Source organism: Neolamprologus multifasciatus, chromosome 2 (genome assembly GCF_963576455.1).
Source record: "Neolamprologus multifasciatus chromosome 2, fNeoMul1.2, whole genome shotgun sequence".
In the NCBI taxonomy this organism is placed as follows: domain Eukaryota; kingdom Metazoa; phylum Chordata; class Actinopteri; order Cichliformes; family Cichlidae; genus Neolamprologus; species Neolamprologus multifasciatus.
The window spans coordinates 7,134,343-7,157,246 of record NC_140440.1 but is presented as its reverse complement, the minus strand read 5'-3'; the positions used below and the strand labels follow the sequence as shown (position 1 = coordinate 7,157,246).

General features: G+C 39.0%; 1 long non-coding RNA gene across 1 annotated transcript; it reads right to left on the bottom strand.

Moving 5' to 3' along the window:
* Positions 1 to 20,603: 20,603 nt before the first annotated feature.
* LOC146523911 (uncharacterized) lies at positions 20,604 to 22,770 on the bottom strand. The gene is made up of 2 exons (XR_014875910.1): positions 22,735 to 22,770; positions 20,604 to 22,421 (listed from the first exon to the last, which is right to left on the bottom strand). It is a non-coding gene; the product is annotated as an uncharacterized LOC146523911 (long non-coding RNA).
* Positions 22,771 to 22,904: the final 134 nt, after the last annotated feature.

The window sequence follows — 22,904 nt, the reverse complement described above, 5'->3', positions numbered from 1 at the left end:
TTGATAAAAAAAAAAAACTCCACTTAATTATTACCTGGAGTAAAGCTTCATACCTCAACAAATGCACACTCATATAGCAGCGCTCATTGTCTCTCACCTTTATTTATTTTGAACAATTCATTGCGTCTTTGCCCTCTGAGGCATAACCGATTCCTGCTGTAAGTATGTCAAGCTACTTTAACATACATTTTGAGTAATACATCACATGGGTTTATGAAATGTTGAAATTTGACTTTTGGATATGACAGTGATCATCAGTCATCAGTGTTTTTAGGGCAGCGTCTAAAATATCTACTAAAATGTGTGATAAATCATATCTGGGGCAATTCTTCCCACATGTACCTTTCTATCTGACATGACATGAATATTTCAGAATCAGCTCCTTTGTTTCCTGCTGAGGAATGTCAAATTTTGTACTAATCTCTGTGTCAACACTGACTCTCTCCCTGTTGTTCAAAAGGAAGCAGAGCACTTACTCAGTTTTTGATTTGCTGCTTCACAGCTGATGATACTTTGCTTAAGCAGTTCATGGCATGTCCCATCATTAAGGTACTTTTTCTGTAGGTGGTTGCTTATTTTTACCTGCACATATGTGTGCTCTGCTAAACCAAAACACTTAAAACACTGTGACAACACTTCCTCCTCTCAGGTAATGTCCCTCCCTCCTGGCTACAAAGTCAAAAGTTAAAATGGCTCCGCACACCCCGGCACTTCTTTCATCTCCCTCTTCCTGCTCTCTCCTTGAAGATGGTGGGCCTTTTCTTTGGGAAAGCCCCAAAGGCAGCCTGGCTTGTGGTCTTTGATGTTTTCTCCCTGTCTCCCATTTTAGAGACCCCAAGTGCTGAGAAAATGGCTGGAGAACTGACATCTGGGATACATGAAAAGACAGGTTAAAATGCCCCTCAATTAGATATATTACTTGAAACTTAAGTATTACAAACACAACCAGAAAACTTCTAATAAATTATTCATAGGGGCCTTCTAATCCGGTCGTTAAGTCTGACGTCACTAGCCGTGTCTGGGCCTAAACTCTGCTGCAGGTCCATATATCAAACGATCACTATGGCATTACTGAGAGTTGAAAAACTGTCTAAAGTCTTTCATCTTTAATAAAATGATCAGCGTTCTGCTCTACCAGGTGTAACAATTGAGTTTAACATCCAGGCATCCATGAAAACGGAATTTATGACATTTAACGGAGTTAGAAGTTAGCAGGAAGTTAGCTCGCTAGCTTCTATCTAAATACAATATAGCATGTCCTGACTGCGGGGATTTGGAAACAAATTAAAACGTACAGCTCTGTTATCACTTCCAACATAAATGATGACAGAAAACTAAACAGCAGTGACGTTTGTAGGGTTACTGAAGTTTGGCTAGCTGGTATATAATGATGTGCTACGTGACCGCTAGCGACACAGCTATGTTAGCATAATATAAACAAGCTAACTTTTTTTCCACTCGATAAAAGTTAACGTGAGTGTTCTCAGTGGTCAGGAACAAATGTAATCGCATGGCAGGATGCTGTAAAAGGACCAAACTTCAGCCAGGAGAACAACTGAGATAATCCATCCACAATACGAGGTTAGTCATTCATATACTGCTGCATGGGCTGGGCTGTAGTTACATCCTAAGGTTTTAAAAACTGAGCTTAAATAAATGATTAGCGGTAATAAAAGCCGAGGGAGGTCAACAGTGATCACTGACTGTTTTAGGAGCTTTTTGAGATTAAATAGACGAAAATACAAAACATTAAACATGTTAACAACACAAAAGCCATATTAAACACAGACTACTTTAGGCCCGGAAGTAGGATTCATCACGTCATTACTTATCGACCGGATTGGGCCTGTTTTCTTAAAATGTGAACTTGGGAAATGTTAGATTAGTTCAGAAATTCCCCACCTGCTGGAAGAAAAAGACTTTGGCTTCTTTCCCAAGTGGTGTGGAAAGAAAGTCAGGTAAACTCTTAAAGCACTCTTACTAATAATGAAAAACTGAACTGACTCTGAGATATTTCCTTGAGGCCAAGGAGGTCAATATCATGGGAGAAAAAGTGTTTCAGTTTTTCCCTTTCTGAAGATAAATGTGTTTGTACCTGTTAATAATTGCCACACAGAGGAAAGGTGAAAAACCTGCCGTCACAAACTCATCCTGGTATCATCACTCTTCCTATGTGATCTTTCATAGCTATATGGCTTTGTTACACTAAAAACAGTGGACTGCGATACACACATGTGGACGCTCTCAAGGAACTCATTAGGCAGCCTGAAAAAAAATTGCAGAAATTCTTTTTTCAGTCAATTTACGATAAAACAAGACTTTATTATCTTAAACCAATTTCTTAAAAATGTTACCCAGAAAACAGCATCTTAACATTTTTTAAAGATTTAGTAGTAAATTTAAAACTTTAAGTCATCATTGTAATGCAGCTCACGCTTCAGTGGTTCAGGTAACATCATAAACATATCCCCAGTGTCACAGTGGGAAAAAATCCATAAATAAATAGCACAAACATGCATACCAGTTCTGTTCCTCAGTGAATTCATGACCATAAACAGTCAATCAATCATGTCTTCGATTCAGCTGAAGCCCCCTGGGAAATTTGTGGGGTTGCAGATGATCCCCTGTCGTGGTCTTAGAACCAACTCCCCCTCTGAGAATTACGTTTTTGTGTGACTGTGGGGAAATACTGCAATATGTGCAAAATAAAAGCAGGTGAATATTTTGATTTGAATAAACCAACCAATAAAACCACAGATGGGTGACGTAAATAGCACTGATTACTTCAGTAATCCGGTGCAAGTTTCTGCTGGAACACACTGGATACTGTGATGTATCTGGGTATTAGATTGATGTGTACCACTCATCCAAACAGACCTCACATAGGGACAACCTCCGCCAAGAGGATTAGCTAGTTTATTCTGCAATGTACAACATCACAGTGCATAAGAAAATTAAAATAGGCTCAAGTTTAGTTCAAAGAACATGACAAATGGCCCAAGACGTTACGCAGCCTCCAAAATCATCACATCCCTGAGTGCACCAGAGGACACCCCAGGGGTCCTATTACCCTGCTGGCTAACCACGCCTCTGCTGTGCTGGAGGTGTTTTTGCCAGAGGGACCTATACAATGCTAGCCAGGCCTTGTTTAAGTTGTGGTTTGTGTATGTGTGTTCAGTGTTGGTACAAAGTCTCATTTTTCTTGGTCTTTTGTCTTTGAAAATGAGCCGTTTTGTTCTCATTGTTTTTGTCGTCACTCATCCATCAGCAGTTTCCTACCTAATAATTAATATCTGCTGTTATTTCCATCAAATAACAGACAGCGATGCCTATTGATTTGTGAGCATTTGTATTATAAGCATCACACAGTGTTTGAAATCGTTTCTTGAGACATATTCCCTACATTTCTTATTCATTCATTAGGAAGAGTTATCCCCTCCTTTACCTCAAAGAAATAAGACTAGCAACTAAGGTGCTGTAGGTGTTTCAGGATCATGTAAAAAAAAGCTCTTTCTTTACAATCCCGATTTAGTGATTTGGAATTTAAAATGTAATTTGATGTGCCTTAATTATACCCAGATAAAAGTGTAACAGTTTTGTTTCTGTAACTCTATATTTACATCCTCACCAAATTACAACAGCATCATCTAGCAGCATGGTTGTTGTCCCACTTACATGTTGTGGGCAGAAGCAGGCAGCTCTGCGGAGAAGAACACTCTCAGCATGGAGGTGGCCAAAAGGCAGAACACTGTTTGGCAAGAACATAATGTGTCTGGGTCTATGCTTCATGGTCCTCGGCTACCAGTGGAGCAGCTTTTAGGTATGTACTGGAAAATAAAATATTTTTAGTCCAATTTTTTTTTCTGAATACATCACACGAGGCAGTGGAAGCATATTTCAATATCACACACACACACACACACACACACACACACACACACACACACACACACACACACACACACATATATTGTTGCTATTTTGAGGAGGGTTGATAGAGCTTTACCCATTTAGCCATTTGTAGGAAGACCTGAGCTTTGCTAGCTGCTTGTTTGTTGTGTAAAACAACACTAAATGCTCTTTCCTGCAGGAGAAAGTGCACGTAGGCGCTGTGTGGAAACGTAAACCATGAAAAGGGGATGTTAAGCCTGCTGCTGATCTAGTCTGCTGTGATAACGTAACTTTTGATGGCTCCTTTTTTCATAAGGCATCACCACAGGAGGTTGCTCTGCATGTTTGATTTGGGAGGGTTGGCAAATCTCCCTCTTCAAATTTGGCAGATGTGTAAATCACTACACTTTGGAGCCTTCTCCTCTACTTGACATGAAGCACAAAAATATACATACATGCTCATCCTCCCATTTCTACCTGAAAAAACCTGGTCTGACCCACATTTTTAAACATTTAGACAAAAAATTAGAGAAAACAAAAAGGTCTGCTATACAATCCTTCCTGAAATTATCCAAAAAGATGAACTGAAATAATTTGTAGACTTAATTCCATGTGAAGATTTTCCACTAGAGAAAAAAAAAGCTTAAATTTTAGTGATTTTCAGCCAATGTCAGGGTTTGTATCTTATTTGATATGAACATTTAAAACAGGCTGAATCCAATAACACTTATTTAAAATTTCAAGACACTTTGGTTAAAGTAAAACCTCAAGCTTGGTAAATGTAGAAATCAATACATAATAAGATGTTGTAACACTCATTTAATACAGAACAGAGAGTTCAAGGTAGGATTTCAGCTATTTTACAACATAATACGTCTCGGAATGAATGCGGTCTTCATATGTAAATACACGGATGTACACCATCTGCTCCTCTGAAGCTCTCTCTCTGCACTCTTGTTTCTTTTTAGGGGTTTTTCATTCAAGGCTTCTTCATGAATATACTCCTCCTGAGCTGTTACTTTCATCTGCATACAGCACAGACAGCGCACCCCATTCAGTACAATTTCTATTCCTTGTTGCCCCACTTTTTTCATTCCCCTGCTGAGGAGAATCTATAAAAGCAGCTGTGGCTTCAAACAAGACCTACACACTGAGGAAAAAACAGGGAGGTGGTTGAATGATGAAGAAAAAGGAACAACTCTTTAGGAGGGGGAACTATCAGTGCTGTTGCTGCTGATTAACCTTTAATTGTGAAATTTAAAAATGCTTTCATCGCTTCACCGCTAAATGCATCCAAACAGAAGACCTTAAAAGTAAAAGCTTATGTAAAACTGTCTCAGCTCTTTGCTTGTCAGAAGCTTAAATAAGCTACTTTGCCTTGTTTGCAAGGCATCTCCACAGTGGATAGCTCCACATTTTTGATTTGGCAGTGGGTTTTTTTTTGCCCTGATGGCCTTCCTGATAACTCCAAAGGGGATTTGTCTTGAACCATGGATCTTTCTCTTGTTAGGCTAAAATAGGTCAAAAAAAGAAAAAGGTTACGGTTTGGCAGCAGTCAGCAAACATAGATGCGTGCTCAAACACCAATAGCACACATGAGTGCTGCTAAATGGCTGCAGCATAGCGCAATAATAACATTTGACATGCTGCAGGGATCGGTTGGTCGACTGAGGGTAATGGCTTCAGCAGTGCATAGAATCTGACCGTACCGCCGCTGGTAATCCTGTAGGGAATTGTGGCTATTATAGGGATGTAGGCGACAGCCACCTTGACCAGCTCTGCAATGTGGCGAGTGACCTCTAAGTGCAAGCAAGGCAATTAACAGCAAATGAAATCCATGGAAAAGACTTGATTGGATTATTTTGGTTGCCTCTGCAGTGAGTTTTTTTTTCAGCATGGGGAAATGAGAAGCAAGCTGTAAAGCACATACCAGGAAATCTATTTTTGCCCCAATTACTGTGGTGTCTGTGTCTTTTACTAGAAGGACAGAATGGAGTCTACCATGATACAGCTCTCAGGGTAAGCACAGTGGACCTCTTGTTGTGGTTCAGTAAGCTTTGGGCTACTGTTGCATCAAACATCGGACTTCAAAGGTTTGTGGCGTCATCAGAGAGAGTTCCCTACCAGGTGTGCAGACTCTAAAAAAAGGGCCCAAGCATAGAAAATATTATTGCATGCTCTCTCAAACCTCAAATGCAACATATTCACCTATTATGGCTGAGACAAAAGCATCTCTGTGCACAAATGTAATGCTATCCTAGAAGATTGGTGGTAGAATTATTAGGGTGAACACTTGTATCCTGCCTCTGCTATCCCATCTGTAGCCTCTGGCTCACATTTTTCTGATTACTTAGTTTAAAGATTTTACCTGTTTACTATGTATGGTGGATTTATTATAGGTGCACCTTCAGGCCATTTATTCAAAGCCTCACAGTTCTCTACTTCATAAGCATGCATGCAAAGTATCGTCTTTACTTGGACAAACCTATTTGCGTCAGTTCTTTTGTATTTACATAGCATTAGGTCCCCATATGGCACCACGTTTTGCATTTCATTACACCGATAGTGGTTTTTTGCTAAGCAGGAAGGCTGAACGTACATGCACTGAATCATTTATCAGCTGAATGCTAATGTAAATGAGTGTATTTGTCTTTTTTTTACTGTGCCAATCACACAGCGGTCGAAACCCAAACACACCGTTTAAATTTGCAGAGCAAGAGTGATGAGCAGAATGCTGTGCCAGGCATCAGGAGTGTCACAGGAGATTTACTTTATATGACGACCAACGTATTTAACACAGGCACTGCCATCAGTATATTGTTCTGTCATTTGTAAGATCCATGTTTAGATTGCCAGTTTGTCTGGCAAACATGCTTTTGAAATGGCAATTGCTTGAAAGAGCACTTTAAATCTTAATGTCATAAATTGCAAGACTGGGAATCCCACTGACATGAAAAAAATGACTAGCTTTTAAACAAACAAGAGACAGAACAAAGGTTTGGTTTTCTCATCTCTTTTAGTGAGCATCCAGAGCTTTACTCTCTCGGGAGAGTGACTCACAGCTTCTGCACGTATCAGTTCATCCAAGGATTCAAACCGTAGTGGTTCCAATTACAACCCTTTTTATTCTACCTTTACAATACAGCTGACCTTTAAGTTGGTCAAGAGCTAAGTGACTATTCCTGTAGAAATCCCTGATGAGATTCTCAAAGACATTGTCAATCAAGACTTGATAAAGTAGACCAAAATAAAAGAGTAGCCTTAATCATCATGCTGAAACAAGAATCCAAACTCAGACACGCCACACCACCCTGAGACATCATTATTTTAATCATCATGATCATAAAAAAGTTATGTTTATGCACAATTCTTTCAACAAAGGCAGTGAAAAGTGAGGGCTGTTGGTTTAGTTGGTGAATGACCGTGGCACGTGCTTCATGTGTATGCATGAGCAATAGGGGGAGTGAATTGCGTAAAGCTGTTAATTCCATTTCAGGGAGAAAAAAAAAACTATTGGAGATGAATGTTGCACCAGTATGATTGGCTCTCTTCAAATTAGTTGCAGTCCTGTAAGGCTGAACTTGTGAAGTTGGAGGAGGAGCAGCATTTAAGCACATGCATCAGGGCCGTAATTATGTTTCTACAAGCCACCGGCACGCCACATATTGCCTTGGGAAGTAGATGTGAGAAACTGATAAACACGGTCCCTCCCCAGTCACTTGTTCACTGTATAAATTTGCATATGGAGCTTCTCCTACTCATTGTAACAGCTAAGTGTTTAGCCTCGCAGCTTTATCTTTGAAACTGCAGAAATTCACAAATTTAGCAGCAAATCATTCATTTGCCCTTAGGTTTGAAAACACATTTATATATTCTATAAATAATAAAAAATATTGAATGAATCACTTCAACATGTAATTAAAGTTTGAAAGGAAAACATAGCTTTTTCTTTTTACTTTGTTTTTTGTTGGTGGTTCAGCATTAGGCAAATATAAAAACATCTCCAGGAAAAAATAAATAAATAAAATTGGATCAAAATTGGTTTTCAAGAGTCTTGTTGTGCTGTGAAATAAATGTTTCTGTAAATTTTAGTAGGTTGAATCTTCCATTCCAAAAATGAGAATTTTTTCCTTTTTGAGTTGCTCTTGTTTGTCTTATTTTCACAGGTCAGTGGTAATAGATCCTCCACTGTTTCTATTGTATTGTAAATACATTTGGAGTACAACACAATCTATAATTAGAGAATGCTTTGAGATTTGTAATAGCTTTAAATGGGCGTGTGAAAGGTGGAACCTAGACTCTCTTTGCTTGAACTGGGGCATTAAGTGAGAGCCTTTAGACTGGTGGTGTGACGGACTGTCTTGATTTTCCAAAGGTAGACTGAGTTGGATATTGCAGACCCCTGCCGACAGATTAGGCCATAGAAATTGATGTATTTTACTGTGTCAATGTGACGCTTAGTGTTAAGGGTTATGCTTAATGTTTAGGACAAGACCCTATTTTTGATTCCAGTCAGAAGCTCACAGCACACCTAACCACCAGTGAAAACTTAATCTTGGGTCTGGGAGCTTAAAACAGATGAAAATAGGACCGATATCCCCTCTGAGGTACCTTTTTATTTGTTCCTTAACCATACTCATGCCCTACTCCAACTCAGATTTCCAGGATCGACTGCTGCTTTGCCTACATGAATCCCAGACGAGATGACTGTGGCTATGGCACACACGCTGTTAAATGTATACAGTCTTAATTTCTTTTATTTTTGGAGAGGTTCTTAATTCATTGTTTGCTTTTAGTAATTATGCACAGCATTGTATGTCATGGATATGACGCAGTATAGGAACACTCTTTACTTAAGTCTAATTACCAATTCATCTAAGATAGTTCTTGTAAAGTGTTGCTGATGGCTTTAACAAGTCATTCACTCAGGCTGAGCTTCCTACAGCCCCTGCTTGGTGAAGATAACTTCTGGGGGAGAGAGCAAGATAAATAAAAGCTAATTTCCATCACTGGGTGTAATTTCTGCTTCACTCCTCCTGACAGCTGGACGAGAATTGAGAAGCAGAGGCCCATAAATCAATTCACTAGGGTGTTTGCCCCAAGACAATGCTTTCACAGCACACAGTAGTAACAATGCTAAATTGGTTGGATGAGGACAAAGGCATGAGGACAATTCAATAGTTTTCATTTGGCCTGGAGTCTGGAGCAAAGAAAATGACAGAAGCTCTCACAGAATAAAATATTTTAGAGTGAATATTCAAGAAGGGAGTAAGCTTCCACATCCAGATGAAGACATTTTGGAAGTTTAACCACATTACAGCAGCACCAGTGCCTCATCTCCAAGAGAATCAGGTACTGTTTTTAAAGCAGCTCATTCATCAGTCATCTGTGATTGCACTGACCCAGTACACAGAGGCGCTTCATTCACCAAACATGGGAAAATCAAAAAACTCGCAATCATGACACGCGTTTGTTGTTATGAGACACAGATCACAAAAGGGACAACAGCAAGATACAATTAGGACTAACTACAATGCAATATTTTTACATTCCTTATAGCTGTAGGTGACTCTTGTCATATCCTTCTCCCAAAAACAGAAAGAACATGCTGAGCTATCCACTGCAATAAAACAACAAAATATCCCTTCAGGAGCCTGTGGATGGTGTTTATTCTTCAGGCTGTGATTACACTAAATAAGCATATAGATGTAAAACAGGATACAAATTTAATGCACTGGAAGCAAGAAAAATGTGTTCCAAGGCATCCCTAGTCAAGAAAAGTATACTTTTCTTATCTTTGTATCTAGGCCTCAGGGCAACAGACTACAAATCCCATGTGAGTCCCATGCTGGAAAGGTTAGGTAGCCTTTGCCTCCAGGGCCAAGCATGCAGGCATAGGCATAAAAAAAAGCTGCTGACCTGAAGCAGTGGAGCACATACCTCAGATGTTTAGTGCAGTTTTCCCTGGACAGATAAACTGTGTTAGTATGTAACAATACCTTCTCCCAGATGTTCCTGGGTTGATGCTAAATTTACCTGAAAAAGGTAAAAAAAAAAAGATTTATAGACACAAGGGGAAAATTAGCAATTTGTGAGTCTTTTCTTATGCTTCTACACATCTCATAGGTTTGATTTGTCATCTTCCTGTCTACTGAAGAGTTTAGAGTACAAACAGAAAAATCCAATTAACCAGCTCGTGTGATAAAGTTTCATGCACAGGAAGTGAATAATCTTGTACTGTTGTTACCTTCTGTAACTACGTGCTATGTTTCTTCATCTTCTTTTCCCACAGCAGCCAGCAGATACAAACACAACCACAAGCACATCTGTCAGAGAGCAATAAAACAGACAGCAATTCCAGCAGCGTCATTGATACAAACATAGACGCAAGCTGCAACTGAAGAGAACCAATACATCAACTCACTATGAGCCTATCACACAAGGATACGAGCCAGCTTGCCATCTTAAGGAGATATGATTATTCCTCCACAAGCTGTAGCTGACAGCACATTTGAAGAAATGAGACCTGACAAATTGCATGTCTTTAGATCTCATGTGTAGCAGGCCCTGACCTGGTAAACGATATCTAGTCAAATACGTATTTTCTCCATTTAAATCTTCATGAGTCATTTTAAATTGAAAAACAAAATTCTTCACATTCTGAAAGGGTTTTCCCCATTTTTTACAACACAGAGCCTCTGGGATTTTTAAGAGCTTTTCCAAACTGTTTAAACATCCTTGATTTTTATTTTCAAAGCTTACTTTTTTTTTTATTTGTTTTACTTTGACCCTGGTATTTTTTGGTTTTTGTGAAAAATTGTGTTCTGTGTGCATAAATATTAACTCCCCTGATAGTAATAGTGTCATGTACATCTCCTTAGAAATTGCAGCCTATTTTTCTTTTGGAATGTCTCAGGCTCCTCAGGCCTGTTTATGCCCTGTCCTTATATCCAACGTCATGCTGCTCTGTTGTATCTTAATTGCCCCTTTGGGGATAAATAAAGTCTTTCTGATTCTGAGATTTGATGGTCTTCTAATATGGACCTTGGTCTTTAGTTCAGCCCACAGATTTTCAGAGGATTCAATTCAGGGCTTTGTGCTCCAGTCAGTAATGTTCACTTTGGACCTTTGGAGGTAGTTCTTCACCAGAAGCAACATATTTTTGGCATCATCGTTGTTTTGGAAGACAACATAATCACCTAGACCCAGTTTTGCTGCTCACTGCTTGAAGTTTTCTTTCAAAATCTTCACGTCTTTTCTTCATGATTCTTTCCATCTTGACGAGATTTCCAGTTCCAGACTTACTGAAGTCACCCACAGTATAATACTCCCATGTTATGTTTCTTTGAGTCAGGGATTTAGGAAGAGTAATATATTTGGGGGAGCTGTGAGCGGGATTTGAACACAGGACCTCTCACACTATGGATAGAATGCCAGAGAGCAGAGATTGATGTGAAATAAACTGGCCACATTCATTTTCTGTGATTCCATCAAATGCATATCGCAAAATAATAGCTAATGTGTTAGCTGTTAACATCATAATTAAATATTTTAAAGAAAAAAATTTTTTTTTGGTTGGCTGGGAGACATTGTTCTTCACCTTTTGTGGCATTTCAATGATAGTTTTGTGTCTTTATTGTGCATCTTCCAGCACACTGTCTCCATTGCCTCCATCAGCATCGACATTATTCCTCAGTTGTTTTTGTTGTTTTCTTTTTTTAATTATTATGTTCAGAGCTCAAACAGAACAAGTAGTCCTGCTTTCAGCTTAGTTTGCAAATATTAATTTAGGGTAGTGGTGAGCAATTCTGCAAATTTTGGTTTCAATCCTGTACTAAGTAAATAGTATTGTTGATACCTTTAACCTTTAAAGGCAGGTTATGCAATGTGTCATGATTGATGACATGAATCATCATCATCATTATGTAAACTGGTTAATGGACTGGATCTTACGCAGCACTTTTCTACTCCGAACAGTCAAAGCACTTTTTTCCAACATATCTGATTCACAAGCATACAAGCACTTTTTTCTATGTTAAAATGCTTTTTAACATTCACAGGCATCACACTCCTATGGATGCATCGGAGAGAAACTTGGCGGAGGATATTTGGCATGCAGACTGGAGCAGCCAGGGACAGAACCACCAACCTTCTTATTAGTGGCTGATCTGCTCTACCTCCGGAGCTACAACCTGGACACATTTTAATGAGCACTACATCACTGTTATTTATACTTTCCACAATAATTAGTCAATACAGGAAAAAACCCCAAACAACTCCACACATTACAGCTGACATTTTGAAACTGTTTTTTTTGGAGACTTTTAATGTAAATCTTTCTGTCTCTAAAGCATGTTGCATCAACTTCTGTACTCTAAATATGCTATAATGTCTATAATGCAGAACTGAAATATAAAAGATTGAGAAGCCAGGTGTCTAATGCAGCCACACTTTGTGAGTACCAGTAATAAACATGCCAGTGTGTGTAAATTAAGGCTCGAAATAGCTCAGCTCTTCTTACTCAGGTATTGCCCTTCCCCCCGGGCTTTGTGATGGCTGTCGACAGGCACTGTGACTACTGATGTGCTGTAACTCCCGGTTCAAATCCACTTTTGAGCATTATTTGGAGGACAGCAGTGTTGGACTAGTCTTCCAGAAAAACTTAGGCACACCTCATTACATTTTTATACTTCTGTGCCCTGAGGCAGAGATGCCTCCTTTCCTTCTTTTGTATCACAGTTTGATGGGAAGACCAAAATGTCCAAAAGAATAGAGAAAAAAACCCAAAACGTACAGCTTATCTTTGAGGCGATGACAAGTGGGGATTCAGGAAACAGTGAAGGCACAAAGAAGAGTTTCTAAAATGTCTTGGTGAGTGAAGACCACCTAACTCAGCAGCTTTCCAGCTCCAGCTTTCCTGGAGCCACACACTCACATTACCCATGAAGCTCAGGGCTCAAGCTGACAGCAGCGTGTACCGTGCCAGGCACAGTTAGTGTTGAATTTAAGGTGGAATAGAAATGTCGGAATTTTGATTTGTTGTTTGTCTCCCTCACCAGAGACACTAGCTCTAATTAAGAAAAAAAAACTAAAATAAAGCTGTTGTATGAGTATATTTGCAATTACAAAAAATTCATGAGAAAAGTCTCTGAGATGTAAAATGAAATTCTGGCCTCAGTTTGAGATCCCCATTAAGTTTTCCGCTGGCACCAGAGTATTGATCCAAAGTTCAGTGTCCCAGCGCCATCATTGCATCTTTATATTAGACTATTAAAACTTGCGGAGCATTAAATTAAATACAGAAACATGTGATTGCCCAAATATTCATCATTTGCTATGAAAGCTTAATTAAAAGGAGAGAAGTTAAAATCATATTTTTAAAAATCTTTTTTCTTTATTTGGACATTTAGCATTGATATAACTAGGAGAAAAACATGCCTGTATTTGCTAAATGTAGATCCTCCTAAACAGCCATTATAACTGCTTTATTCATGATTATTTTACACCACTGGTGGGTAAAAATATACACTGTATATAACTATTTGAGATGAATGATGGTCCAGATCTTCAAAGTTCAAGAAATAATTTTATTGATGAGCAAACAAGACGCCACAGCTAGGGAGCCATGCTTTAATGACACCATAAGAACTATGAATAGAAACAAAAACAGAAAGCTGCCATGCTTGAAGATCCTGACTATAACGGCTCAGCTTAACTTACCTTTTACTAATTTAAGTAAAGTTTACATTAATATTAACATTTAGCTTTCAACACAGCACTACAGTTTAACTGTTAACTGATAATTATGTCACAATGCATTTTAGGTCATGCTAGGTGAGTAATGCAAAGGTAATAAAACAAGTAGTGTAATTACTATACTTTATCCTGTGAGTAATTATGTACTGCACAAATTAATGTTATGCAATACTTTGAGTAACTCCATCATTAATGGAGGAAATATGGCTGTTTGGATTTATAAACAGTAGAGACACACAACTTCCTGTACAGTGCTGAAACATGGCATTAGAACAATCTGCAGATTTGAGATAATGGCGGGGGGGCGCTGGAGCCTATCCCAGCTGTCATAGGGCGAGAGGCGGGGTACAGCCTGGACAGGTCGGCAGTCTGTCGCAGGGCCAACACACAGGGACAGACAACCATTCGCACTCACATTCACTCGCACATTCACACCTAGTGGCAATTTGGATTATCCAATTAACCTATCCCCACAAAGGCTTACCACTTAATACAGGAGCACAACACGGCAGCTGTGAAGTTTGACAAACTGACTTTAAAGAACCTAGATGTAAAACAAAGTGTAACTTGAAGAGTAAGGGGGGGATAGAAATGCAGTGCAGGGCGTCAGTGCACAAAACTGTGACGCTTCCCTGTTTGTGCTTCAGTGCTCGCAGCTCTGGTGCTGAATGTTAGTGAAGCAGGATGCTGTCAGAACTTCCCTCGCTGTTCTCATGAGAGGTTTACTCTTCAGTTAACAGTGCTTTTTGCAGCCCAGCAAGAGAGATGCTCGGTGATGGACTGGAATTTTTTCAATGGCATACTTGTTATTTATTTGTGTGGAAATCTGATATTTTCACATGACAGGTAATGAAAAAGAATATAATAAAATGAGACTCTTACTTGTCTGGGCTGTGTTACAGAGTTATTAGGGAGACTGTTGATATTAACTTGCGCCATAATGTGCAGTTACTGTAATGGACACTAGAATTTCTCAAGAAAAAAAACAAAACAGTTTAACAGTAATTACAGCCTCAAGTCTTTTTGAATACAGTGGGATGCAAACGTTTGGGTAACCTTGTTAATAGTCATTATTTTCCGGTATAAATCGTTGGTTGTTACAATAAAAAAATGTCAGTTAAATATATCATATAGGAGACACACACAGTGATATTTGAGAAGTGAAATGAAGTTTATTGGATTTACAGAAAGTGTGCAATAATTGTTTAAACAAAATCAGGCAGGTGCATAAATTTGGGCACTGTTGTCATTTTAAGGCTCACCTTATGATCCTATCCCTCCCCTTTTTCTACCATAGGTCTAACCATTTTAATCATTTTAAATAGCAACCTTACTTCAGGTATGGTTCCAAAGAATTTCAAAGATGCAATTGTGTAACCACTTCTTAAGAAATCTGGGCTAGATACAAACGCTGTTGAAAACTTTAGACCAATATCTAAGCTGCCCTTTTTATCTAAAGTCTTTTTGTATATGACCAATTGATCTCATACTTGAATGCACAAAATGTTCAGGAGATTTTTCAATCTGGTTTTAAAGCAATGCATAGCACTGAATCAGCACAATTTTTAATGATATATTTTTATCATGTGATTCTGGAGAAAGTGTCATTCTTATTTTACTCGATTTAACTGCTGCATTTGACACTGTAGACCATGAAATTTTAATCTCGCGTTTGGAGCAGTGTGTCGGTATAACAGGTGTGGCTTTGAAATGGTTCAGGTCTTACTTAACAAATCGAACCTTTTCAGTTCGCTTAGGAAACTGTGAGTCTTCCCGTGCTCCGTTGTCTCATGGAGTACCACAGGGTTCCATTCTGGGCCCTATCCTGTTTTCACTTAATTTACTTCCATTGGGCTCAATTCTTAGAAAGCACAGACTCTCCTTTCACTGTTATGCAGATGACTGCCAGATTTATGTTCCTCTTAAAAAGAAAGATGGGTCATCTGTAAATCGTTTGCAAACATGTCTGGAGGATGTCAAGTCGTGGTTGGCGCTAAACTTTCTTTGTTTTAACGATTCTAAAACTGAAATAATGGTGTTTAGACCTGCCTCCACTGCTGTTCCGTGTGTTGATCTGCAATCCCTGAAATCATTCTGTAAACCAGAGATTGTTAATCTGGGTTTTAAAATGGATCCTGAACTTAAGCTTGAAAGCCAGATCGGGTCGGTTGTAAGGTCTAGTTTCTTTCATCTGAGGCAACTGGCCAAAATTAAGCACTTACTTACGAGACAGCAATTTGAAACAGTAATCCACGCTTTTGTAACCGTTCGGCTGGATTACTGTAATTCTCTTTATTTTGGGGTGAGTCGATCTTCTGTTTTTCGACTGCAGCTAGTCCAGAATGCTGCTGCGAGCTTTTTAACTGGCACTCGTAGATACGAGCATATCACCCCAGTTTTATATTCACTTCATTGGCTCCCCGTGCATTTTAGGATCCATTTTAAACTGCTTTTATTTGTTTTTAAATGTTTGTCCAATGCTGCCCCTCTGTACCTCTCTGAGCTTCTTCATCCATACATACCTTCCCGGTCCCTCAGGTCGGCAGACCAGCTCCTCCTGAGTGTGCCCAGGACTAATCGTAAGCTCAGAGGGATCGGGCGTTTGCTGTGGCAGCACCAAAATTGTGGAATGAGCTGCCTTTACATGTTAGACAGGCACCTTCCTTATCTGTTTTTAAATCATGTCTTAAAACATATTTATTTACCTTGGCTTTTAGCACAGCAGGACTTGATGTCTCTTAATATATTTTCTTATTAATTATATTATTTTTAATTTTAAGATATTTTATATGTAATTTAAACTGTTTCCTCTCTGTTTTATATTTGTAGCACTTTGGTCAACATTGTTGGATGTAAAGTGCATTATAAATAAAGATGCTATGCTATGCTATGCTATTTTATTGATTCCAAAACCTGTAGAACTAATTATTGGAACTCAAATTGGCTTGGTAAGCTCAGTGACCCCTGACCTACATACACAGGTGAATCCAATAATGAGAAGAGAGTATGTAAGGGTATGTAAGTATGTAAATTGTAAGTTTCCCTCTTTTAATTTTCTCTGAAGAATAGCAACATGGGGGTCTCAAAACAACTCTCAAATGACCTGAAGACAAAGATTGTTCACCATCATAGTTTTGGGGAAGGATACAGAAAGCTGTTTAAGAGATTTAAGCTGTCTGTTTCCACAGTTAGGAACATATTGAGAAAATGGAAGACCACAGGCTCAGTTCAAGTTAAGGCTCGAAGTGGCAGACCAAGAAAAATCTCGGATAGACAGAAGTGACCAATGGTGAGAACAGTCAGAGTCAACCCACAGACCAGCACCAAAGACCTACAACATCATCTTGCAGCAGTCACTGTGCATCGTTCAACCATTCGGCACACTTTACACAAGGAGATGCTGTATGCGAGAGTGATGCAGAGGAAGCCTTTTTTCCGCCCACAGCACAGGCAGAGCCGCTTGAGGTTTGCTAAAGCACATTTGGACAAGCCAGCTTCATAAGGTGCTGTGGACTGATGAAACTGAAATTGAATTATTTGGGCATAACAAGGGGCGTTATGCATGGAGGAAAAAGAACACAGCATTCCAAGAAGAACACCTGCTACCTACAGTAAAATATGGTGGTGGTTCCATCATGCTGTGGGGCTGTGTGGCCAGTGCAGGGACTGGAAATCTTGTCAAAGTTGAGGGACACATGGATTCCACTCAGTATCAGCAGATTCTGGAGACCAATGTCCAGGAATCAGTGACAAAGCTGAAGCTGCGCCAGGGCTGGATCTTTCAACAAGACAACGGCCCGAAATACTGCTCAAAATCCACTAAGGAATTCATGCAGAGGAACAAGTACAATGCTCTGGAACGGCCATCTCAGTCCCCAGACCTGAATATTATTGAAAATCTGTGGTGTGAGTTAAAGAGAGCTGTCCATGCTCGGAAGCCATCAAACCCTATTTTGAGCAGATTCTCCCTTTGCAGAACTTCTCTATCTCAATCAGGATGGATGGAGAGTGTTGATGCACAGCCAGAGATGTTCAATTGGGTTCAAACTATGAGCTCTGTCTAAGCCATTTAAGGACATTAAGAGTTTGCTCCCAAAGTTGCTCCTTTGTTATCTTGGTTATCTGTGCTTAGGGTTGCTGTCCTATAGGAAGATGAACCTTAACTGCAGTCTGAGATCCAAAGCACTCTGGAGCAGGTTATCATCAAGGATTGTCTCTATATGTTGCTGCATTCAACTCTTCCTTGACCCCGACTAGTCTCCCAGGTTTGCTGCTGAAAAACATCCCCACAGGATTGTGCTGTCACCACCACGTTTCACTGTATGGATGTTATTGGCCAGGTGCCTGGTTTCCTCCAGACATAACAATTGGCATTAAGGCTAAAGACTTCGATCGTCTAAATTCTCTAGTCTGAAGAAAAGAAACAGAAATGGTTGTCCTTCTGGGAGGTTCATCTCTTTGTAGAGCAATCCTGAAGCTCTGACAGAATGATCATCGAGTTTTTGGTCACCACCCTGACTTAAGGCCCACTCTAATGCAATTGCTGAGATTGTCTGGGCGCCCAGATCTCGGAACAGTCCCGGTGGTTCCAAACTTTAGGCCACTGTGCTCATTGGGGCATTAAATTTGTCTTTGAACAAGTGAAGCAGTGAATACTATCCAGATGCACTTTATTTGTAGAGTCTATTTTCACAACAGCTTAGGCAGATGCAAATCTTTTTTTGATACAGCTTCACTGGCCAATTCATCAATTACAGGTTGATAGTCCTGGGTTGGAAGAACCCATGTGAAATGCATCTTCATAGAATCAATTCAAAAAGGTGAAACAACAAAAACCCTCCTGAGAGATTTTGGTTCACATTGAAACAATAGCATCAAACAGTTGCTGCAGACTTTTTGGTTGCACATCCATGAGAATCCATTGGATTGAGATCTGGTGACTATGAAGGCCATTAGACTACACTGAACTCATTTTTATGTGCATGACTCATCCCTATGTGACCCATCTCTTTAAGGGATGGAAATGGATGACTTGACAATGAAGATTCAAAGTCATAGTCTTTGCACTACTGATGCCCTTTTTGCCAGCACGCAGCAGTCTGGGCATTCTTCTCTAACCTCTGACATCAACAATGCATTTCCACAAAAAGAATTAAGCTCAATTTGTTTTTTGTGCAGAAAATCACAGTAGGTCACCAGTTTCTGAAACACTCACACCTGCCTGTCTGGTACAAACAACCATGCCTTTCTTCCCCATTTTGATGCTCTGTTAGTTCGTGACCATGTCTACATGCCAAAATGGGTTGCTGAAATGTGATCGGTTCATTATGTGTTAACAAACAGTTAAACAGGTATACCCAATGAAGTTGCCAGTGAGCGAAAGAAGGATACACAGACTCTGGTCCGGTCTGAAATGCAGTGTCATTTTTACCGCGCATGCTCTTTTCCTGACTGTCACATCCAAATATTCAATTAACTGGAGTTGTCATCCATGACCAGTAATGTCAGCTGATAGAGCAAATCTGTCGCACATAAATTAGTCTTCGAGATACCTCTGTGCTCCCTACATTAAACATGGCTCAACTAATTGGTAGTTTGAAAGTGAAAACACAAAGTTGAATGTCATTCCAAAGAAAATTAAAGTGCCTTAAGAGAGCCCCAAGAGAGCCAGCTCAACCTGAATGCCTTCGTAGTAGCACATTTTTATTTTTTATTTTTTTATTAACCTTTATCACATCAACAGATGATGAACATGAACTTCTTGGGTGACCTTCCAGGGTTGTCTGTTAGGAAGTGGCGGGGGAAGAGAGAACACCGGCAAGCTTTGAGAATGCTGATGAGGAGGTCAAGAGTTGGAAGCGAGAAAGTTTGACACTTTTTAGCCATCTGGGCCTCAGGTGTGGATAATAGCATCATGCTAATCATCACAGCTTTGGCGGTATGTGACTGAAGTTAATGAGCCTTTTGCTGTGCACATCAAAGGAGGGGAAGACTGAGGCTTTGCTGTCCTTCATGTATCACTGACTCACACACCTGAGTAATAATCCTGCCAATCAAACTCCGAGCTGGACCACAGAGCACCTGCACACAGCTTTTAAATATTCACTATTGAGTTTCTTTGTCCCTCAGATGACTGCATTGATGTGCTGGTAACTGACTGATTTAGGGCACACATATGCTTTTCTATACAGTGTTTTTTGATATAGTTTCTCTTTTCTTTTCTTTTTTTTTTGAGCAACAGCCTTGAGATTTTAGGCTCTTGTAACAAAATTCTAGTGACGTGTCGAAATTAAAAGAGAATTTTTCAGTGAATAGCTACCATCAGGGTGCCCTTCGACAAAGAATTTAATTGTTAATTGAATGTTATTTTTCAAATGATCTTTCTCGCTATGCATGAAAGGAATGGAGGATTAAGCACTGGTTGAATGGATCTCACATGAAAAAAAAAAGTTATGTAGTCTACTGTATCCAAAGAAAATTCTCAATTAAAAAAAACTACAAAAACAAGATGATGAAAGGACATTTAATTTATGAAAAGACAGACTGCTTCATTATTGAAGTCAAGATGTTACACGTTATGCTATGAACCATCTTACATGCTCTTTAGGTCTGACCACACGAGCTTAACTGATGCAGTCAGCTGGCATGTTTTCTTCCTGTTACTTTCCTGGCTCCTCCACCTCCTCACTCTGTCTCATCGTATGTCTCCCTTTAAGTCAGATCTTGTGTACATATTCTTTTTGAAAGAAAATGTAGTTCCCTTTATCATGTGACATTAATGAAACTGGACTAAAAGTATCTAAAGAAACATCAGGGATTTTATGACAAGGACAGTCTCAAAATAAATCTCCAACATCTTCTCCCTTTAGGTAGGACATCATCAAAAGTCCTCAGTATCTAAATATGTTTTTATTTTATGTTGAGAGAACCCACTAGAAGTGGTAGTAGCAGTAGTAGTTGCTTGTTATTAGGGTAGCTGGCATAATTATTATTCCTCAACATTTAGAACAGAACATGTTTAATACTGCAGTCAGTATGAGAAACCTTTATGACGCAGTATGTTATTCCAAATAATCATTTTCAAAGAATCAAGGAATTTTTGTGTATAACTATATAATGATGACAAAAGTATTTTTATTTAATTTTTAACCAGCATCTAGGCTGGTTTCGTAAAATAAAAACAAAAATTGGCAAATGAAATTGGCTAGACATTAGAAGATTTCTAGGTGGCTGCAGACACACAAAATGTCTTAATTTGAAGGAAAAATTGAAATATGAAAATATCTGACTATATCTGACTGAAGTTTGTCCAGTTATCCTATAGCAAAATCCTGTTTGACACAGTCAAATACACATCTGCAACTAAAAAACAAAACAACACAAAAAACCCAGCTGTGAACTGTGACCTCACTGAATATTTCCTTCAATTAAATAAATTCTCTCCAGTCTTAGCATATATGACTCATCACTCACAAAGTCAATGACTTTGTCCCATTTCTGCCATTTCATCGGTATGCGGTGACTTTCATTAAAGACGACAACATATTACACAGCGCCACTGTGGACCCTTCTGAGGTGACAACATGCATTTTCAGAGTCTTGCTACATTCATTTCCCATTTTCCCTTCAATCATATCTTCGTGCCTCTGTATAGAGTGAGAATGCTCTATAGGGAATTGATTTAATTATGCATGCAAGCAAATTGATATTCTGAGCTAAAGGTGGTCCTTATCATTAATTGTTCTCCTCTTCATTATGCTGTTATAATTCAAATAAATAATTGAAAATTCAATATTGTCAGTGTAATCAAAAGATGTCTGTAAGTGAAGAGTCAGCTCTTCAATTTTAGGTATTATGGGTTGTCATGGGTGAAGCAAGCAGAAAAGAATGAGACTTAGATCTGAACTTTCCCTCTTATCTGCATCATTACTAATTCTTATAAATTGCCACTGCTGTTCAAAATGATACAAGGATGGTGATCCGAGTGAATCTTGATCAAAAGAAACCCTACTAATGTTTTCAAGGGTTTTCAGCCTCATAAGTGCGCATTCATTTTTCAGATTTTGGCCCACTGCAGTGAGTGGACAGATGTGTTTATCTAAAACAAACTGCCATAACATACCGTACAAGTGCAAAGTTTGGACCCAAATGCAGAAGCCTGGAGGCAGACTTGGCATTTGTTAGATTGGAAGAACAGAGTCCACAACAAAACTACAAAATGTGAAAAAGATAAATTTCATTCATGAGACTAAAGAAAGATTGGCTATTACAGATGACCACAAATGGGGAAACCAACAAAAGACAACCATAACAGGCTCTGTGACAAAGGATGAGGGGAAGACAAGACAATTTATAAACACATGGCTGATCAGTGAAGTGAAAACATCTGGGAAATGAGACACAGGTGTAAACAATCAATAACATCGCAGGGTGACAGTAAAACTCAAGGCAGACTCACAGTATACTTGGAATGAGGAAACTGAGACAGGAACCAAAACATCAGTCAACAAACGAGTCCAAACTCCAGAACAAATGAGTGATGTGTTGTTCGTGAACAAGCTGGCGCCAAGTGCCAATTCGTTGTAACAAACGGCTATTTTCTGCCCTGCTGGAAAACCATGTAAGCCAGGGCGGGACTTCATTTTCATAAGCACACCATGTAGCCAGTGATATGCAAAGACAGACTAGGAACATACCATGATATGCAAGAAGGATGGGGGGCAGACACTCGAGCTAGTGTAGTGGTGCAGGCCAAGTAAACAGATCGGTTCTACCTATTAGTAAATACAATGAAATAAGATTTTTAAGAAAACCCTAGAAAATTGCTTCCCAACACACAAACCATTCACAATTACTAAATTATTCACAAGTATTATATGCAAACAAAGTTTTACAAAAAATAATTAAATAAATAAATAAAACATTAATTTTTTTAAAACTGACTTTGAGTTCTTTGCAGGTTCCTGTCTGCTTTATCTGTGATTTAACAACAACCAACAAACAAGGTAACTTACCTAAACTACAGTGACAAACCAAAAGCACTTAAGGCAGCACTCCTACAACCTAAATGTGTCTAATTAGACAAACCTTCAGGATCCATGGTATGGTGGAAGGTGTAATCTACACTGAAAAAAATGTTTTGTTCAATTTACTAAAATTTTTTATGACAAGTGGTTGCACGAAATAAATTTGTTTGAATCCAGAAATATTTTTTAAGTACACAGAATTTAATTTAAGCGAGTAAAGCCAACATATAT